This window comes from Typopeltis vanoorti, chromosome 16 (genome assembly GCF_054136105.1).
Source record: "Typopeltis vanoorti isolate ZY-2024b chromosome 16, IOZ_Tvanoo_1.0, whole genome shotgun sequence".
Classification (NCBI taxonomy): Eukaryota; Metazoa; Arthropoda; class Arachnida; order Uropygi; family Thelyphonidae; genus Typopeltis; species Typopeltis vanoorti.
The window spans coordinates 94,459,194-94,481,615 of NC_143564.1; the positions used below are offsets into that span (position 1 = coordinate 94,459,194).

The window sequence follows — 22,422 nt, forward strand, 5'->3', positions numbered from 1 at the left end:
TCCAACTGTTCTCCATACATCCCAAGCGATACCATTCCCTTCTTGCCTACACACACACCTTAACTTTCTCTTCGAGCATCATCCTTTCTCACGCTTTGTTCCCTTGTCAACCCAAAGCCTCCCCATTTCCATGTTTTTCTTTCACACTTATTCTCTACACTCATGCTACCGACTTCTCCATTCATAATCACCACTTCAATCTTTCCTTCCTTATTCTGCTCTTTCACATCACTTCTTACTTGCTCAGATTCATTCTCTGCACTCATTACCCTCCCTTTCAGCAGAAATGTTGCCAAATGACTCTCACAAAACCATTCAAATGCAGTCCATTTCTCTTATGCAGTTCAACTCATCCTTCAAACTCATTCCACACGTTAACAAACTATACTCCTTTCTCTTCACACATTTCCACTAATATATCATTCATAATCCTTGCTCTCCATCTCATCACTGCCATATCTGGGTGACACATTGACTACCTTTCCTATCACACTGTTATCTTTATCCTTCTCAACTACTTTGTGATATCCAATCTGACTCTCCTTGTTCACAGTTAACTCATTTGTTCCTACTACCACCACAAAACTTTTGCTAGCTTATTCCTCATCCAGTGCCTCAGTCGCTATTCATTTTACCTCCTAGAAAAGAAACCTTGTGCATCTTCTCGTGTACCATGCCTCTAATAATTGAATCCCAAGACAGTGCCACTCGTGAGCCTTTTGTTACCTTTTTCATTCTAACATCATTCGTTCCTATCTTCTTCACTCTTCCATACATACCAACAATCCTCTTTATTTCACTCCATGTTTGCTTCATCGCTTCATTTTTTAGCTATCATTCATGTTTGCTGTCTTATCGTCATTTACACAAACTTGCTTGCCATCAACCTGGCTCACCATCTTACCATTTATTGATATTCTATTTTTTTCACATCATTGTTGCAAGCTTTATCATCAATTGAGCTCTTTTTCCTTACTATTACTACCACACACTTTCACGTTCGCACAATTTTTGTCAGTTACCGTTTCAGTTATGATGAAATGTTCTTCCATACTCATCTTTAAACAAGCCTTGTGATCTAGTAGAATTTAAAATAATTATAATGAAGAACTCTTGTCTTGTTCCAGTGAACTCTCTGTCTAGTGTTGATAGCATGCTCCACAAGTCCAGACTGCTCAAGGTATTGGATATAAGACTTGGGTTCTTCTAGCCAAATAACAGCGGATCTTCCTGTTTGTCATCCGAAATTAGCATGCTATCTGCACTATACATAAAGTTCATTGAAACAATATGAGTTCTTCATAAAAGTCAGTTGCTCACGGAACAGCTTTATAAAGAAACGTGAAGGTTTACTTCACTCTCTCTCTCTCCTAACTTGAACAGATCTGATAGTCCATGTCTATCCCCTTTGTGGGAGATAGTACTTTTTAAATTGGCTAATCTTTCCTATCTTTCTTCTGTTGAAATATATATAATTTTTTTTTTAATACATTTGGAAATTTATGAGGCGAAAATTCGATGCTTATAAAATATATTACGTGCGTTTATATCTAGTATTATAATTATTTTAAATATATCTACTCATGATATTTCATTATTGAAACAAATATCCAGTAAAATGCCACGCTTCCTACATTGCTTTTTTAACCAGTGCTAATTAGTTCCACTGTCCAAAAAGGATAACGAACTTTCAAATCTCTATGAAATAAAAATTTCTTTTTTTTTTATATTTCATATTATCAAGAAGTTCACAAGTCTGTTTTAAACAGGTATGTTTAATATTCAACTGTACCAGAAGTGCATTGGTACTACATTGGCTTGCATTGTGTATTATTGCATTTCAACTAACATATCCAGAAATATTGCTACAGTTCATTAATGGACCTTCGTGCATTATTCATTCTTAATTCATTCTCATAACATTACTAAAAAACACACATACTAACCACAGTGATAAGTTTTAATACGTAAATATTTCATCGCAAGTATCTTGGGACATCCTCAGTACAGTAATTCAAACAATACTAGAAATAACATACAGTTAGGGCGCATGATTATAATGGAATCTCAAAATGCGTGCAGTAGCGTGTAATGGAATTAAAATATAACTGGTGAAAAAGTAAAAATATATATATATAAAGAGATTATTTTACACAATTTTGTATGACAATTTCCCATACTTTAGGAATAGCAAGAACATCATTGCAGTTTAAATTTGGTCTGTGTAGTAGGGCTTCAGCACTTTCTTTATATAAACATTCATGTTTATATAAAGATCTATGTAAAAGTTTTGTCTTTTCCCAATGGATCCTATGGTTTGGGTTTTCAACTCCGTGTTGAGCGAGGCCAGATTTCTGCGGTTTGAAAAGACGAATGTGGTCCTGATGTTCCGAAATGCATTTCTGAACAGATCTACCTATCTGTCCAAAGTAAGACAATTTGCAGGAGCATGGGACCTCATACATGCCAGGTAACATCAGAGGTGAGAGTTTGTCTTTAGGAGAAGATAACAAGTTATAGATCTGGTTGATGGGTTTGTAGGTAGTGGCAAGATTGTATTTCTTCATAATTTTTGAAAGGCGTTTTTTAAGAGATGCCTTTGACGTAAGGTTTGGGAATCCTATGGGCTTCTTCTTATCTAGGTTGATGTGTGGGGAAGTGACTGATGATTTTTTGAGTTGTTTTAAGATTGTATCCATTTAGTATGGCTGTATTTTTGATTACTTCTAGTTCTTGGTTTAGAGATTTTTCAGAGGAGCAGAATCTGTGTACTCTGGTAACTAATGATTTAATAATGCCAAATTTTTGAGATTGATGATGAGCGGAAGAATTGTGAATGTAGCTACCTGAAAATGTAGGCTTGCGATAGACAGACGTGGCGATTGAACCATCTTCTTTTCTTTGAATGTGTAAATCCAGAAAGGAGATACCCTGTGGAGATTCTTTTTCTAGCGTAAAGTTGATGCGAGGGTGAAGAAGGTTTATTTTATCTAGAAATGTAATTCTTGTTTGGAATGATCCCAGACTGCAAAGACGTCGTCGACATATTGTAGCCAAATTTTTGGTTTGGGTTCAAATGTGAAAATTTTTTCTTCAAGGTATTCTAGAAAGGTTTACTAAGTTTGGCAATAAGGGAGATCCCATTGCTTTTCCTTCCTCTTGCTTGTAAATTTTACCTTTCCAAGTGAAGTAACCGGACGTAATAACAAATTTGAATAATTCAACAATATCAGACGGAAATTTTTAAGTTAATAACTCTACTGTTTCTTTATGGGGAATGTTAGTGAAGAGGGAGACAATGTCGAAGCTAGTTAACATGTCAGTTTTTAACATTTGAATGGCTTTTTTTTTTTTTTGCATGAAACTTTGTGGAATTTTTAATTGATGAGGCTGAGTGGCCTCTGTGAGGATGGAGAAGGTTAGATAAGAATCTTGATAACTTGTAAGTCAGGCTGCTAATAGAATCTACGACAGGTCTGAGTGGAACATTATTCTTGTGAAGCTTAGGTAAGCCATATATTCTAGAAGGTCTAGCATGGTATGCCTTCAGTTTTTTAATTGTTTCTTCATCTAAGGAAGAGGTTTCATCAAGTAACTTATTTAGTTTCCTGAGTTGTCTTTTTGTAGGATCATAATCCAGTTTGGTGTAAGTATTTCAATCTCGGAGTAGTAAATTCATTTTTCGGTCATATGAATTGGTATCTAGAATCACACTGGTATTTCCTTTGTCATAGTGACAAAGGAAACATTTAACATTTTTAGAAGCATTTTTAATGTTTTTTCCTGAGAATTGTTGGGATCATAATCCAGAGGTTTATAAGTAGTGCTGTCTCTGAGCCGTATTCATTTTCCGATTATAATCACTAGCATTGATGACCATAGTAGTGGTTCATCAGCTGTACTCATCAACTGTGGTCATTAGTCCTATAACTAGAAAAATGAATGTGTTGCTCAGAGACTATACTACTTATAAACCTCTGAATTACGATCCCATCAATTCTGAGAATAATAATAAAAAAAAAACATTAAAAAGGCTTCTAAAAAATATCACTTCTTAGCATCCTGAAATAGTTAAAAAAAAAAAAAAAAAAAACTGAAACCACTTAGTTCCCACCACTCTCAGATATATGGATTGCCTAAAATTCATAAACCTAATAACCCTCTCTGTCCCATAGTGGATGCTACTGACCTCCTCAAACAATTAGCTAAATCTTTAACCCCACTTACTGTTCCTACTTCATCTTATATTAAAAATTCCACTCAGTTCAAATCTTTAATTCAAAATTCTAAATAATGATATCATGGTGAGCTTTGATGTCAACTCTTTACTTACCAATATACCCTTTTCTGACACTTATTACTGAAAAATGCTTTCCCTCCCTGATATCATTGATCTTTTCAATTTTGCTATCTATGTTGGCTACTTCTCTTGGAAGGATACCATATATAAACAAACTGAAAGTACATCCATGGGCTCTATCCCCCCCTCTCTCTCTCTCTCTCTCTGTAACCAGTTTCTTATGGATCATTTTGAAAAACATGCTCTTGATACTGCCATTCTTAACCCTTCTATCTAGCTACAATATATCAATGTGTTCCCTATTTGGCCACGTGGCTCCTGACATATTTGACTCTTTCCTTCTCCACCTCAGCAGCCAGAATCTTTTTTTACCATAGAAAAGGAAAATAATAATAGCCTGCTTGTTCTAGATACTCTAATCACCCATTTTCCCAATGGCATCATTTCTTTCTCATTTTACAGAAAACTCACCCACACAGATACATACATAAAATCCCCCCTCCCCATCAACAGTATGATGTCATTAAAATCCTTATCAGCAGTGCTTTCAGCCTCTGTTCCACCCAGGCTTTCCTTTCAGCTGAACTCTCCTTTAATTGCCAGACCTTTCTGTCCAATGGTTACAATACTAAAAAGATTAAAATTGGTTTTTCCTCACTTCTCTCTCTCTACAAACAGACTATAGCAGGGGTGTTCAACCCGTCGATCGTGGAGCAATTTTTGGTCGATCTCTTGTGTATTCCTCCTTACTTACAAATTTAATTAAAACTGAAAACATAATATTTTATTTATCATTATTTTGAATTATTTTTATTTCGCTTTAAGCGTATTGCTGTTGTTTATTTATTTTTCCTTAAAATTGTCAAATCAGTAATTTTCTTATAAGTCCGGGTAAATGAATTAATTTGGATCAGTGGAAATCAAACAGCGAGCCGAGTGAATACGATTATAAGCAAAGTGTAAAAACTTGATTGTAGCTTAAATATTAAATATTCCAAAGCAGATTACATCAATTTTTTACTTAGGTTAAGTTCCATGTGAATATTGTAAGAAAATAAACTTTGTTTGTCTCAGTATAGTTTGCATTAGATGTTTTTGTAAATAACTCTTTCGAAGCTAACTGTATATACTGCTTTAATAAGAATATGTTAGAGTGTTAAAAACAAAGGCAATGTTTTTGTCGCCAAAGCTGTACATGGTGGCATTAGAAAGATTGTTATTGAAACTTGTATGTATGAGAAAGGCTTGCAGGCTCTAAGTGTAAACATCTCCGAAGTCAGTCAGAAAGAGTTCATAGAACTTTCCGATGGCTGGCAACTTACAATCAAAAGAAAGTGGAGGAGAACAAAAGGCGTGCTGAACTTGAAACTTAAGATGAAAGACTCATACCGATTCTTTGGGGGTTGCCAAACTTCATGCGAGGTCTCAGGGGAGGCCTAATTAAAAGGACTGAAGCACACAGAAGGGGTCCCGGTTCCAGAATTGCTGTCAGAGAGAAGGCCGCCCGGTCCAGAGTCGCCGTCAGAGAGACTGCCCGGATCCACATTGCATGAGAGAGGAGTTTCCCGCTTCCAGAAAGGAGCTTCTCGGTTCAAGATGTCACTAGAGAGAGACTACTTCTAAGCCGCAGACAAGGTTTCAAATTGCCGAAAGGAAGAGTTCCAATTGCCAGAGAAAAGTTTCCAGGCCAGGTTAATGTCAGACATTCACCAGTGTGTTGCATTTTCATTACAATTTGATGAATCAAACAACTTCGCTGATATTGCTCAGTTAATGGTATTTATTCGCATGGTATTTCAGGATTATTCAAGTAAAGAAGAACTTTTGAAAATTATACCATTATTGGGAAGGACTAGGGGAGAAGACATTTTTTCGGCATTTGATGAATTTGTGAAACAACACAAACTTCCGCTTTTTAAACTTGTGTCTATCACTACTGATGGTGCTCCTGCAATGATAGGTAATAAATCAGGCTTCATTTCATTATGTAAAAACGATGACAAATATCCAGATTTTTTAACGTACCACTGTATTATTCACCAACAAGTACTGTGTAGTAAAAGATTAAACACAAAAGATGTTTTGGATATTACATTTAAAATTGTAAATTCTGTTCGAGGAAAAGCACTGCAACGGCGTTTATTTAAATTATAGGCAGATGATGATAGGGAACTTCTGTTGTACAATAATGTTCGCTTCGCTGGCTCAGCAGAAGTCAATTTTTAGAAAGATTTCTTGTATTAATTAACGATATAAAAATTTCTTGATGAAAAAGGAGATATTTATCCACAATTGAGTGATAAAAGATTGTTACACTTATCATTTTTAGTAGATTTCTGTACGAAATTAAGCAATTTAAATTTAGAGTTACAAAGTAGAGATAAAAATTTAATTGACATGTTATGTTCAATAAAAACTTTCCAACAATACTTACTTTTATTAAAGAAAAATATAAATGACTGCGAATATAGACATCTCCCATATTTATTAAAAATTTTTGAACAAAATCAAGAAATGCTTCGCTACGATTTAAAAGAATTTATTCGTGAAATAGAATTAGTTGAGGAAGAAATAAATTCAAGATTTAAAGATTTTAATAAAACTGAAATGATTGTATCTTTTATCAATAATCCATTTCAAGAAAACTTGAACATCACAGAAATTTCAAATAAAATTAGTGGGCTATTTGATATAAACCAAGCTGAAGTAGAACTTGAGATAATAAACATTCAGAATAATTTACATTTAAAATCAATAAACAATGAAGTCATTTGGAAGTATGCACATGAAAAATTCCCAATATTAACTGATATTTCGCGAAAAATTCTGTCATGTTTCGGATCGACATACTTGTCAGAATCCGCTTTTTCAAATATGACCGTCATAAGAAATCAATTGAGAAACCAAATTACAAATGTTCATTTGGATGATTGTTTGCGATTGGCCACTTCTTCATATAAACTTGACTATGAAAATATTGAGATGTCCAAACAATGCCAAATTTTACATTAACTTTTTTTTTTTAATCAACCAGAATTCCCTGTAACTTGTGAGTTTGTAATCAGTTTGTTGTTTTTTCTCATTTTGGTTTTCCAAAATAGAGAAATAAATATTTTATTCCAATATATATATATATATTTTTTGTTGTTGTGTTAAAATATTTGTTGTATTAAAATAATTAAAAGTAATAAATAAATTTTTAAATACACAAATAAAATTTTTAGTTGTTCCTCAGAAAAACAGCTGGATATACCAAGTGGGACCACAAAACAAATGAAGAAATCTTACAATCCCTGAAAATAAAACCAATTAATTAATTACTACATAAGACAATATAAACAAAAATGGCTAGAACATTTAAATCAAATGGACAACAGCAGACTACCAAAAATATTATATAGATACAAAATAAGTGAAAAAGAAGAATCGGAAGACCAAGAAAGAGATGGCATGAGACCGGAACAGGCCACATGGCCTAAATTCCATGTTAGGAAGAAGAAGAAGATTTTTAGTTGTTTATTTGTGCGTAATCAGATATCAGGTTGGGGGAACATGATCTATATAAGAGAGTAGATCGCCGAATAACTTTTTATAGAAAAGTAGCTCACATAGTAAAAAAGGTTGAATACCACTGGACTATAGTAATGCTATTACTATTCCCTATATCCAAGGCACCTCATAAAAAATAGGTAGAACTCTATAAAAAAAATAATTTCTGTACTGCTTTCAGACCTTATCTGAAGCTGGCTGTCCTTGTCTGTTCTCCTAAGGATCCACTTCCTCCTCTCTGTTCCAGTGTTTACAAGTTTCCTTGCTCTTGTAAATTATCTCATTATGGTCAAAGTGGGAGATCTGCAAACACCTGCCTAGAAGAACACAAGAAATACATCTGCTGCCATTATTACAGTTAGTTTGGTATACCTGAGCACATGCTTTGGATTTCTTGCACAGAATCAAATGGCAAAAAAAAAAAAAAATCTAGTATGCTTCACTGCAACAAATATAAACTTGAAAGACTTTTCTTAGCAAATCAGCAAAAGATTTGGTAAACCAGTCTAATCTTAATAAATATGGTTGTGTTAAACATCCTATGATTTGGGAAACTTTAATTCTTAGGCTTTCTGCCAAGCAGCACCCATAGGGACACCCCTCATAGGACTTTAAGCTTTTAGTCTAATTTTTTTTCCACTGTTTTTGAGTGTTTTATGTTGGAGGTTTAATGGAATTTTTACAACACTCAAAAAGAATTAAATTAGAATTTAACACTTCCTATATTTCGTCCTAGTTACTAGGACATCTACGGGGATTACAAAAACAATTAATGTAACATGCACACAAAAACTTACAATACTAAGCCTAACCACGTGGGTGACACTAAAGTCCTATCTAGGTGGAGCGCCCTCTAAGGGCGGTAGTAGGTGGCCTGGAATGTAAGGTGGGACCTCTGGTGATGAATGTTTCCCAAATCTTCGGAAGCTTAATGCAACCGTATTTGTTAAGATTTGGTTGGTTTCTGAGAGCTGCTGCTGCTTCTAAGAATAGTCTCTCTTTCTTGAATTTGCTGTGGTGGAGCATGGTGGTTTTCTTCCATGATACTCTGTGGGTGGTGTCCAAAACATGGTCAGCCAAGCCTGAATGGCCATAGTTGTGTTTAACGATGTATGACTTGTGTTCCTCCAAGCAGATGGATGCTGATCTGCCTGTCTGTCCAAAGTACGCAAGCTTACAGGAACAGGGTACTTTGTAAACTCCAGGCAGAGAGAGAGGAGGGAGCTGATCTTTCGTAGAACGGATAAGGGTAGCAAGTTTGCGGTAGGGCTTATATGCTGTGTGTAGGTTATACTTTTTTAGTATCTTGGCTATTTTTTCCGAAGTGCCTCGGATGTAGGGTATGGTGATGGTATTTTTAAAATCTTGTTGACGAGAGGGACGGGGAATGGGGGAGGAATTGATTATTTTTTTGATACTGTGTTTGCTGTAGCCATTGGAGAGGAAAGTTCTGTGTATGTGGTTAAGCTCAGTAGTGAGGGCGGTTCCACTGGAACAAAGATTGTGGGCTCTCTTGGTAAGGGTTTTAATGATGCCATATTGTTGTGAGGGGTGGTGGTGGGAGAGTTTGTGAATGTATCTGCCTGTGTGTGTGGGTTTTCTGTATACAGTGAAGGCAAGTGTATCATTAGGCAGGTGCGTGACTAAGGTGTCTAGGAAGGGTAAACAATTGTTCTTTTCCTTTTCCATAGTAAACTGGATTCTTGGATGTAGGCTATTGAGATGACTGAGGAAGGAGTCTAACGTGTCTGGGCCATAAAGCCAAATGGAGAACACATCATCTACATATCTTAGCCAGATAGAAGATTTGAGTGGGGCTGAGTCTATGGCTCGTTTTTCGAAATCTTCCATATAGAAATTGGCAAGGGGGGTGAGAGGGGGGAACCCATGGCAGTTCCTTCTATCTGCTTGTAGATTTTTTATTCCAAGAGAAATACCCAGAGTTGATGGCAAAGGAAAAGAGATCTAAGATGTCAGAGGGGAAAACGTTTTCTAAGAGAGATAAAGTGTCAGTTAAGGAAATATTGGTAAACAAAGAGGAGATATCAAAGCTTACTAATTTGTCTGTATTGTTCAAGGTTAAATTTTCTGTGAGGGCTTTAAAGTGGGTCGAGTTTTTTATATAGGAAGCTGAATTTCCGGTGAGGGGGGACAGAGAGTTGGCCAGCTGTTTAGACAGTCTGTAACAAGGTGCATTGGTGGCATCTACTATAGGTCTGAGTGGGGAATTGGGTTATCTCCTCTTTGTTTACCAATATTCCCTTAACTGTCACTTTATCTCTCTTAGGAAACGTTTTCCCCTCTGACATCTTAGATCTCTTTTCCTTTGCCATCAACTCTGGGTATTTCTCTTGGAATAAAAAAATCTACAAGCAGATAGAAGGAACCGCCATGTGTTCCCCCCTCTCACCCCCCCTTGCCAATTTCTATATGGAAGATTTCGAAAAACGAGCCATAGACTCAGCCCCACTCAAACCTTCTATCTGGCTAAGATATGTAGATGATGTGTTCTCCATTTGGCCTCGTGGCCCAGACACGTTAGACTCCTTCCTCGGTCATCTCAATAGCCTACATCCAAGAATCAAATTTACTATGGAAAAGGAAAAGAACAATTGTTTACCCTTCCTAGACACCTTAGTCACGTGCCTGCCTAATGATACACTTGCCTTCACTGTATACAGAAAACCCACACACACAGGCAGATACATTCACAAACTCTCCCACCACCACCCCTCACAACAAAATGGCATCATTAAAACCCTTATCAAGAGAGCCCACAATCTTTGTTCCAGTGGAACCGCCCTCACTACTGAGCTTAACCACATACACAGAACTTTCCTCTCCAATGGCTACAGCGAACACAGTATCAAAAAAATAATCAATTCCTCCCCCATTCCCCGTCCCTCTTGTCAACAAGATTTTAAAAATACCATCACCATACCCTACATCCGAGGCACTTCGGAAAAAATAGCCAAGATACTAAAAAAGTATAACCTACACACAGCATATAAGCCCTACCGCAAACTTGCTACCCTTATCCGTTCTACGAAAGATCAGCTCCCTCCTCTCTCTCTCTCTGCCTGGAGTTTACAAAGTACCCTGTTCCTGTAAGCTTGCGTACTTTGGACAGACAGGCAGATCAGCATCCATCCGCCTGGAGGAACACAAGTCGTACATCGTTAAACACAACTATGGCCATTCAGGCTTGGCTGACCATGTTTTGGACACCACCCACAGAGTATCATGGAAGAAAACCACCATGCTCCACCACAGCAAATTCAAGAAAGAGAGACTATTCTTAGAAGCAGCAGCAGCTCTCAGAAACCAACCAAATCTTAACAAATACGGTTGCATTAAGCTTCCGAAGATTTGGGAAACACTCATCACCAAAGGTCCCACCTTACATTCCAGGCCACCTACTACCGCCCTTAGAGGACGCTCCACCTAGATAGGACTTTAGTGTCACCCACGTGGTTGGGCTTAGTATTGTAAGTTTTTGTGTGCATGTTACATTAATTAATTGTTTTTGTAATCCCCATAGATGTCCTAGTGACTAGGACGAAATATAGGAAGTGTTAAATTCTAATTTAATTCTTTTCTTTTTGAGTGTTGTAAAAAATCCATTAAACCTCCAACATAATGTCCTCACAGCACTTAAGCCTCTACACAAGAATGTTTCTGAGTGTTTTTGTGTATATCTCTGACAATGTGTCTGCAATAGATGAATGATGACATGATCTAATGAACTTGTATTTTATTGTTCCTCTTGTGTTGTATTCATTCCATTAAAACTAATAATGAGTTTAACCACCACACTGGGTACTGCTACATTTACAGAATGTGGCAGTACCTACTAGTTCTCCTACCTTCACATATTTCATTATTGTTTAGATATATTTTAATCCACTATATTCTTTCATGGCCTAAAGTTCTTTTAAACTTTCTTTTGTGACTTCAGTAATCTCCTGATGAAGTAGACCTTATCAGTTTGTGAACTTAAAGTTTGTAATTGAATAAAGTATAATTTATTTACATTCTTAATGTTATGTGGTCTTTATGCCGAAACTTTGACAGACATTTTTCCTCTTCTTTATTTCTTATGAAGCTACAACTGTTGGTTGGCCATTAGTGGTCATTAGTACTATATTAACGATAGTCATTAAAAGATATGGTGTTACCTCTGGATTCAAACAGATATTGTGGTTCTTGTATACTCAGGGTTAAGGGTGAGGAGTTTTTGACTTTAGTTAGTTTGAGTTGGCCAAAAATTATATGTATTAGTGAGTCCTTGGTTGATTGGCAGAAGCTGCAGTTAGGACAGAATGCCGAAAATAATGTATTTTCATGGAGGATAGAGAGAGAGGAGGGGGGGGTGTTTGATGATAGTAGAACTGTAATCAACAGGAATATAAATTCAGTCGGAAGGCAGGAGCAGATTGTGGCCAACCACCAGAATAAATTATTATTATTATTACGTGACACCTCCAGGGAGTCCAAAGACTCATCGAGGGAGGGCACCTACTCTACAACGAATTGCAACTACACTGACGCCTTCTGCTGCTCACCACCACCACTTGTACTTTCACAAACATCCATGCCCATAGCATGATTTGAACCCTCAGCCTTTTGACTGGAAAGCGGATACGCTAACCACTCAGCCAACCAGGCTGGCCCATATATAGTTGGTTTTCTGCTATACGTGCATGGTGCAAAGGAATGGGTAGATGATATGCATTGACAAGATGAGCTCAGAGCGTGGTGCAAAGGACTGGGTAGATGATATGCATTGACAAGATGAGCTCAGTGAGCACTGAGTTAATATTAGGAAAGAGTGTGAAGTCATGGATGGAATGAGGAAAGACACATGCAAGGAAATGGAAGTTGTATAGCTACTGAGGGATAATTTACCTTAAACAGGATGATGTGATAGAGGATTTAGGAATGCTGGTTCTAGTGATAACTTTCTAATCCATAACTATAGTAACTACTTTATTATTCTAAATCCTCCAGGGAATCAGGAGTGGTCACATCCAGACACTCATACTGAAATACATATCTCTGATTGAATGTATTCAATAAAGACATGCACACAACTTGTAATGGCATCCATTCCACACACACACACACCATGAGAAGAACCTCACATGCTTCCTAACCACATCTCAGCTTCAAGGATGATCCTGAGTTCTACCTCCACCAGCCTTAAGCTGCAAATTCTCTTTGTTTATAAGTGTAAGATCCCTTCTCTCTATTCCTCAAACTTAGAAGATTGCATTTTCCTCATGCTTTTCTTGTATGCACAATTCCCTAAGATAGTTATCATCTTTTCAACCTGTCTGCCTGTCTTCTTGGGATCCAAGTTGGTACACAGCAGTGTTCAGATATTGTCTTATCAGTGCCTTGTAAAAGTGAATAACTTCCCTATTCCTACAGGTTAATGTTCTCTTGAACAGCACAACTATTTGATGAAGTGACTTTAATCATATTAGCAATGTGATCATTGCTGATATGATATGACTCACTGTCCACAATAAATCCCCCCTACCCCAATTCCTAACTTTATTGATTACATGCAACAAATTTCCATTAACATAATACTTTGTCTCAAACAATCTGTTTTATATCAATCTGCATAGATTTTGTATTGGCCATATTCCTCATCATTATCCCTAATCATCACCCCATAAACAAATATCACTAGTGACCCTTCACCTCATAGCCTTACCACTATGCATCACTTTCTGATACCTATCAGTCACCCACTTTCCAATGCATTTCACAAGTTTATTTTGCACACCCATCCTTTTAAGTGTGAATAACAACATACAATGTGGAATCCTGTTAGATGGCTTAGCAGAATCCTTTATCTTTAGTTGGAGAGAGTGATTATGCAGTCTTGGCCTTGGTAGTAGCTAAGCATTCAGAATTTTCATTTAAAAAAAAAAAAGTGAAACTTTGAACTGATAGCATCATGGCACAAGAAACTGAAAGCAAAGGATGTTCAGCACATGGGAAACAGTCAGAGGGTATGAGCCAATTATCTAGGGTTAAGTGGAGAAATGCAAATTAAATTGATGAATTATTATCATTAAGTAGCAGCTGCAAAAAAAAGTTTCAAAAAGTATATAAGCAAGAAATTCAATCAGTAATCTTGCTCAAACAGCACAAAGCACAGTCAAGTAGGACACAAACATGAAGAGGAAAACAAAATGAGATTGTTAGAGGAAATTTCCTTAACAGACCAATGGAAACCCCAACTATATAGCAAACTAGGTTCCCCCCCCCCCGAGTTCCGGACTGGTAGGCCGGTTCTCCTTGAATTCTGATGACTCGAATTTTGAAGACTCGACACTCAGGGTATCCCCTGAGTTTCAAAACTTTCAAATAACTTGACACCAAAACATTACAAAAAAAGGCTTATCATTTTATATTATAGAGTAGATAAAAGGAAGGATGAGCATGGAAAGAAAAGTGACAAAAGTAGAAGAAAGATGATAACTTTAGTTTAATCCTTTATCCCAGTGAGAGCAAACAAAGTTTGCACCTGAAAATATCTTCAGGACTGAATATAGTGTTGTATTATCTTACCTGGGTAAGTAGTACAACACCTTTCAACATCTTTCTCTAAATCCAGAGTAATTTAATAAAATTGGTATCTCCAACTCCAGGCCTGGCTCCCACTGAAGAGACCTCAATAAAGGTCGAAACTAGTCTGGGTAGGCCAATCACTTAATGCATAACATTATACATATCCACAAGGAGATGTGTTTTGCATTATGGGAGATACTGGGATAGGATTGTTGGTAGCTTGCTCCACCTTTGCTGCAAGTTGCCTGGTGTTGTACTACTTACCCAGGTAAGATAGTACAACACTATATTCAGTCCTGAAGATATTTTCAGGTGCAAACTTTGTTTGCTCTCACTGGGATAAAGGATTAAACTAAATTTCTCATAATCTAACCTAGTGAAAAATAAAGTAGAAGAAAGAGTTGAATTTCTAAATGATCACACTGACAGGATGCATCATCCAGATGGAAGTAATGTAGTGACTGATGTGAGAATAGAGATGGGAGAACTGGAATTGTTTAGCATGTTAAGAAATCTCAATACTAGATATTGGTCTATGTATTATAGAAATGTGCAAAAAAATTGACCATGTAAGTTTTCATAAACTTTTCCATGCACTTATCTCCAACCCACAACAGTATGGTATTGTAAAAACTTATTAGTCCTTTTTTTTCCTAACAGACTTCTCTACATCTGAACTTTATTTAATCATGCCTTCTATGAAATGGCTATAATGCCAAAAAAAAAAAAAAAAAAAACTATCTTGCATTCTGCTCCATGTATAGTTATTTTGTTACTATTTTCTACATCCATGGTATCTCAGAAAACTAGAACTTATACTTTTACCTGCTCTCCTAAATACCAGCACTCTCTCTCCTCAGTTCTAGGCGTATACAATTTGCCATATAATGGACAAAACTGGAAGATCTGACAACTTGTCTTGAAGAACATAAATATCTGTTGCCACAATTATGGTCAGTTAGATCTAGCTAACCATGCTTTGAATACCTTGCACAATGCACATAATCAAATGGGGAGGGAGAATAGATGCTATGCAGAAAATACAAATGCTTGACTCATTTTTGAATCAGCTGAAGATTTTAAAACCAACCAAACCACAATAAACATGATTATTAAAGTTCCATGATTTTGAAAATGGTAATTCCTAGATTCCATCCTTAATAGTCTTACCAGCACCCATAGAGAGATGCCTCTCTTAGGACTTTTGCTGTCAGCCTGATATCTTCAACTTATTCTTTGTGTTGCTGCATTTTTTATATTGTATTCCCATTGATGTTTCTGTGACCAAAGTAAAATATTGGAACAAGTAAATCATAATTTGAGCATTTTCTATTATCAGTAACCTAAAACAAATTATTTATCTATTCACCACAATACCAAATTATCCTTACCATCCTGATAACACCTTTGACTATTCCTTAACCAGCCTTCCTTTCATATATACAACAGATGTTTCCACTTAATAACTCTGACCATAACCTTATTCAGGTTTCACTGCACTCTTTGCTCAGTCATTCTTAGTCTCCTGTCTTTTTTTTTGGTTGCGACAATTCTAATTTGAATAGAAGCCTTCCTCTCTTATTTCGCTCCAAATCCCTGAACCACTATAAATTGAAAAATTGAAGATTCCAAGAAATGATATTCTCGGTTCAATCCTTTATCCAAGTGTAAGGAAATAAAAATTTTTGCATGTGAAGTAACATCACGAATGGATTACTTGTATATAGAGAGTAATGACCTCACATTAATTGCTTTAGTAATGCAATGCACATATCCTTACAGACATGTATAATGCTATGCATTATACATGTCTGTAAGGATTTATAATATAACCAAGTAAAAAAAAAAAAACTTTCAATCACCCTGAATCATTATCCAAACCTTAGTTATTCAACATCAGCACCAAGGCAGTTTTAGAAAAAAAATTCCACTCATTGCTTGAGACTAAAACTCCAACTTTTCTAGATTGGATTTCAAAACAGCTGTCAAATTCATCAAATCCAATTATTGATTTTGAAAGGACCAAAACCAGAAAACTTACTTTCTGCTAAAATGATTTAACTCTTCTGTTTTCTTACCAGGGCCATTGAGCATAACTTCTGCTCCATTCTCCTGCTTTGCACTTATCCCAATATTGCAGTATCAATTAAAGATTAACTAGACCTCCTGGCATCATTCTTATAATTTGTCATGTCTGTCATCAAACTAACTGATTTGTCACATCTTACCCATCAACAGTTTCCACCAGCTAGGGACATATCATCTGCCCAGCACTAATGTGCAAAACATATCACATTTCACCAGTCTAGCTGAAATACATTTTGAGTTTTGATAATTAGAAAAAAGCAGATTTTGATAAAGTTCTTAACTGTAAATATGCCAAATATTGTTAATTTTGCAAAATAATACTTAGCATTGCAGTGATTATTTTTGATAGCAAATGTGAACTATGAATGGATAATGGCTAGTTGCTGCTCATGTTTTAACAAGTTTGAGGTGAATGGTGGATTAGAAGCAATTCAAGTCACCATCAAACTATCTATGGAAGAGACAGAGGATGAGCATCTTTGTGACACAAGGTGAATAATAACAGAGGATAGTTGATCATTTTTTCCTCTCTGTTGAACAGGCTCTGAGAAGTTCTAAAGGTATATTCTAAGACCTAGAGGGTATTCCAAAACTGGGAAAAATTCAGTTTGGTACTTATAGATAAGAAGTAACACTCAGCAGATTAGAAAACTACATTTTCGATGCTAAAACAGTTATTGCATCTTAACTTTTGTAAAAATAAGATAAAACTGTGGCCGGAATAGAATTAAAACTAACTAAATGATACTTTTTGAACTGGGGAAATCTTTCCTAATCGATACAGAGCTGTTTAAAGGATTTTTTGTGGATGTTCTTGTTCCTTTGTTTTTTCATCTTAGTTATAGATGTTAGATGTCTGTGTGAAGTGTTGCACAGACACATTATACCCTCCTTTCAGGAAGTGGGAATGCTTCTTGTTTTATCATTTATTATTATAATAAGATCTAGTGAAGCACGAGTCAACAAATTTGCTTCAGAGTTCCAAGTCTTAAGGTTTCAGGACCAAAAGAGTATACAGTAAATCTGCAGATAAGCCGAAAGTTCATATTATGTGATATTACACATGACATAAAAGCTGTTCTTAATGGTATCTGTTATCCAACAGCATATTTAGATTCGGCACATGTGTATTTTGTTACATATGAACAATTCAGAGCTATACATCTTTAACCACCATTTATAATTTGGATAGGAAGCTTTGCTCTCATTTTCCATAGGAGAATTCAGTTTCTTTAAATATGAAACAATCCCAAAAAAAAACATGCTGTTTTTCAATTAGCAGATATCTCTCTCTCTCAATGTAATTACATGACACTTCCAAGCTCGTGCAAAGGCACTCTACTCCACTATACACAATCATACTGTCTGCCCTACTTAATCCTCCACCCTTCTGAAGACACGTTATGATAATAGTCACATATTTATTTATTTTTAAAAAACTTGCTTTGTTAAGAAATGGAAAATGTAAGTCTTAAATTTCTGATAAAGTATTTTAAAATTTAATAAGGAAGCTTCTTTTAGATTGTCTGTCATAGTTTCCTTTTTAGAAGTTGACATATATATCGTCTGCTGGCATTGTCATTTTATATCAGAACTTATTTTTATAATACTAAACTAAATAAGTGTATATTGTGTCTTAACTTTTCTAAAAATAAGATAGAACTGTGGCAGGAATAGAATTAAAACTAACTAAATGATACTTTTCAAACTGGGGAAATCTTTCCTAATCGGTACAGAACTGTTTAAAGGATTTTTTGTGGATGTTCTTGTTCCTTTGTTTTCCTTGTGCATTATATGATTTCTGAATCAAGAAGGTGTACTACAGTACACCTCGAATTAAGTATTCAAATTATCCCCTTGGCAAAGCTTTTTTGTTGTCAGAAGTAACTTGTACACATTGAAGGTAAATGACATATATTGAGTAAAAGAAGATCATTAATATGAGATAAAACATGATCTTGAGATACTTCAGACATAGGTCGAGAGTGGTTTTGTCACTTAATTTCACATCAATCATTTTTATTCTAACCTTTTTGTTGTCAGGTGTGTTTATTTATATGTTGGAAGTGCAAAAGCAACAGCATGGGTTTGCCTCCTTACAACTGTGACAGTCATTCCATTATTATTATTAAGAGACACCTCCAGGGAGTCAGGGACTCATTGAGAGAGGCCATATATTACATGCACCAGCTATCATGCTTATTTTTGAATTCATTCACGCTGCTTGCACTCACAACATCCACTGGCATTCCATTCCAATCATGCACCACCATATGAGAGAAAAATCTAGCCCCCCCTCCCTTCTTAGCGGCATTCATCCTCGGCTTCCAAGGTCCTTTCCCCACCCTTCATAAATTGAAGCATTCCATCGATTGAAATCCTATATCTCAATCATATCACCTCTCTTTCTCTTGTTTGCTAGTGGTGCCCAGTCTAGAAATTCTCAATCTGTCTCTATAATCAGTATTCCAGTAACACTCCCCTTTGCACTTTCTCCAATATATCATATCACAATGAAAACCAGGAGAGCAGAATTGCACACAATAGTCAAAATGAGGTCTTATCAAGTTCTTGTAAAGAGGCAAAATGACATCTTTACATGCGAACATTCATTTCAGCATTGCAATTATCTTTTGAGTTGTATTGGCAATCTTTGCTACATGATCTTACTATTAACACTCCAAGACCCCTAGCCTCAACAGTTTCTTCTAGCATAATCCCACCAATATAATACAACGTTGGATATCTAATCACACCGAAGTGAATGACTTTGCATTTACTGACATCCATTTTCCCATGCCCACAATTCCAGCCAATTCAAATCATTCTACAAGTACTGCATATCAGCAGCATTTCTGATTACCTTACCTATTTTTGAATTTCAAGCTACTACAGCTATTGAATTTCCATTCAATAGCTGTAGTAGCTTGTCAAATCCTCCTCAATATCGTTAATGTACAGATTGAATAACAATCTGTACCATAATGGACCAAGCACTGATCCTTGTGGTACACCACTAGTTACCTTAAATCTTGCAGACACACATATCCTATATACCACTTTTTGATATCTGTCAGTCAGCTGTTCTCTTATCCACGCTAATATTCTATAACCCAAACCCATATCCTCCACTTTATGCAACAGTCTACCATGCTGTATTCTGTCAAAAGCCTTAGCAAAATCCAGAAGTATGATGGTGTATCTATTCCTCTCATCTAGTTCAATAGTAATATTATTGTAGAATGCGAGCTAGTTGCTAAAATTTGACTTTCCCTTAGTAAACCCATGTTGCTCATTGCAAAGTAGAGATTCACTGTCAACCGATTTCTGAATGCCAGCCCTAACCAGTTTTTCCAAAATCTTCAACACCACTTCTGAGATACTAATTGGTTGATAGTTAAATACATCGGTCTTTGCACCACCCTTGTGCAATGGAATTACCATACATTCTTTCCATTCTATCAGAATCTTCCCTGTTCTGAGACTGTTCAGCTGAACACTCTTTTAGCACACGGGCTGTTATCCCATCAGTCCTTATTGCTGAATTCTTATTCAGTTTGTGCAACAGCTCTAATACCTCGCTCTCATACACCTGAGTTTCTTCATCCAGTGAAGAGGTAGTAGTGAGCTCAGTGTTGTGCACACCAGGTTGATAGCTTTTAATAAAATGGGAACTCATTAGTTGAACAAACTTCTGCATCTGTAACTGTCATGCCTTCTGTATTTAGAAGAGTTATTCTTTCATATTTGTTCTTTCTTTTACTTGCAGCATATCAATAGAATTCTTATGGGTTGTCTTTAGCACGCAGAGCCAGTTTCTTTTCATACTCAGACTTTGCTTTCTGTACAACAGTTGTGACTATTGATTGTAGCCTGCTGCTTATAATTTTCATAATGGGTATCATCCTTTTGCACACAGTATTCCTTCCACATCATTCTTTTATTACGAATCCCTTGCTTAATATGATTACACATCAATTTGACTCCTACCCTATTTATTTTTTGAACTCTTGGGGGACATTCTGATATCACATCAAGTATTTTTTAAATGCTGCCATGCACTGTCAATATTCATCCCATCCAGCAACTGATCCCATTCCACTGAACTCAGTATATTCCTCAGTTGGTGATAATTTCCTGCTTTGTAGTTCAGCATGTAACCTTTACTGAATGGAACATTCATAAACTTAGTCACTTCCAAAGTGAGTACCACATGATCACTGTCACCAACCGGAAGCAGAATAGTTACATCTTTAACTGAAAACCCTCAGACACTATAATCAAATCTAACACTCTTTGACTTTGAGTTCCTTGTCACATGCAGCTTGAGGAAGTTGTCCTGCAACAGCAATGCATTTTCATTCTTTTCAGATTCTGCTGCTACCAAATCAATATTTGGATAATTAAATTCTCCCATAATGATTACTCTTTTCGTGCTGATCTTTTCTATTTAGTGATGCATTTCTTCATCACTAGTAACCAATCCACCAGGTCTGTAACAACAGCTCACTATTAATTGATCTTGTTAAATTCCACCTCACACCAGATGACTTCATGCTCACTGCCACATGAAATACTGTTGGTAGTAGTACTACAATCATAGGTCTCAACTCTAACTGGATTCAAGTCATCCGATATCATTAGCAGCTCATCCCTCCTCTCTATCTTTCCTTAAAATAGTGTACCCTTTACACTCAATACCAGTTAATATGTCTGATTCTGATAGCCAGGTGTCATTAATGCTTACAATCTCAGGTCCCAACATATTGACTAAGGCAACAAACTCTACCCTTTTGTTTTTGATACTGCTAGCATTCCTTTACAGACATAATAATCTACCTGCATGTTCTTTTATATATTCTTGTCTGCTGTCTCCATGACATAGTTGGACACTTGCAGATCTCTATTCTTCTCTAGTTCCTCATACATGTAAACATCTTTGCTCATGTTGATGGGTCCGAACCAGATGAACACAAACTCGAAATCATTCTCCCCTCATCGACATTTTGATGACAAAACCCATTCCTGTCATTAACACAGTTATATAACATTGTCACTTGCATTCTTACCATTCCTCCCTTTATAATTTAGTTTCCTTGACTCTCTGTATTAGGTCTCATACCAGTTATTAGTTTTTCAAGATTCCTGATACCAAACACATTCAGGTGTAGGCCATCCCTCTTATACAAATCCAATTTTTCCTCAGACTTACTCCACACATCCAAAAACTCACATCCATTCCTTCTACACAGCCTACGCATCGAATCGTTTGCTGTCATAGCCCTTCTTCTTAATTCATTTTTATCATATCAAGATAAATTACTGCTGATTTTCACTTTCTCACTCTTCACTCTCGCTTCTTCCAACAACCCTTTCATGTCCTCTCTCATACTGAACCTGTCTTTAGTTAAGTCATTAGTACCTGTACAATTACGATTTCATTTACTTTTCTTTTATGTTTTTGAATTGCTTCCATAATATTCTTAATTTTTGCTCCAGGAAAACTCAGTTATAACTCACTCATCAATAGCATGTTTTATTATAGAGTCACCATATACTGAATAACATCTTTCTGTTTTTTAACAAACAATGTCACTTACCTGATTTCTGTTACTTCCTGACTTACCTGCTTCTGTACTTTGTTGTTTCTTATTTTGCTGCTTAATTTTCTTTTTCTCCCTATGCTCATTTAAACACCTCTCAACTTTTATCCAGAATTTCTCATCTAATCAGCATAAATTCTTTCATCAAAATTGTTTCTCTATTATTTTGGAAAGAAGTAAAATGAAAGTGTCAGTTGAATGTTATGTACATTAAATTATATTTATTTTTACTCAGAAATGGATATGGACTAATTTCCCAGTGGTAGGGGTAAATGCTAGCAGGTTTTTTTTTTT

The 22,422-nt window shown here is 36.0% G+C and overlaps 1 protein-coding gene across 1 annotated transcript in view; it reads left to right on the forward strand.

Annotated features, from left to right (window-relative positions):
* LOC150098188 (ubiquilin-1-like) overlaps positions 1-22,422 on the forward strand; it is a 252,240-nt gene that overhangs the window by 16,709 nt on the left and 213,109 nt on the right. The window lies entirely within an intron of this gene.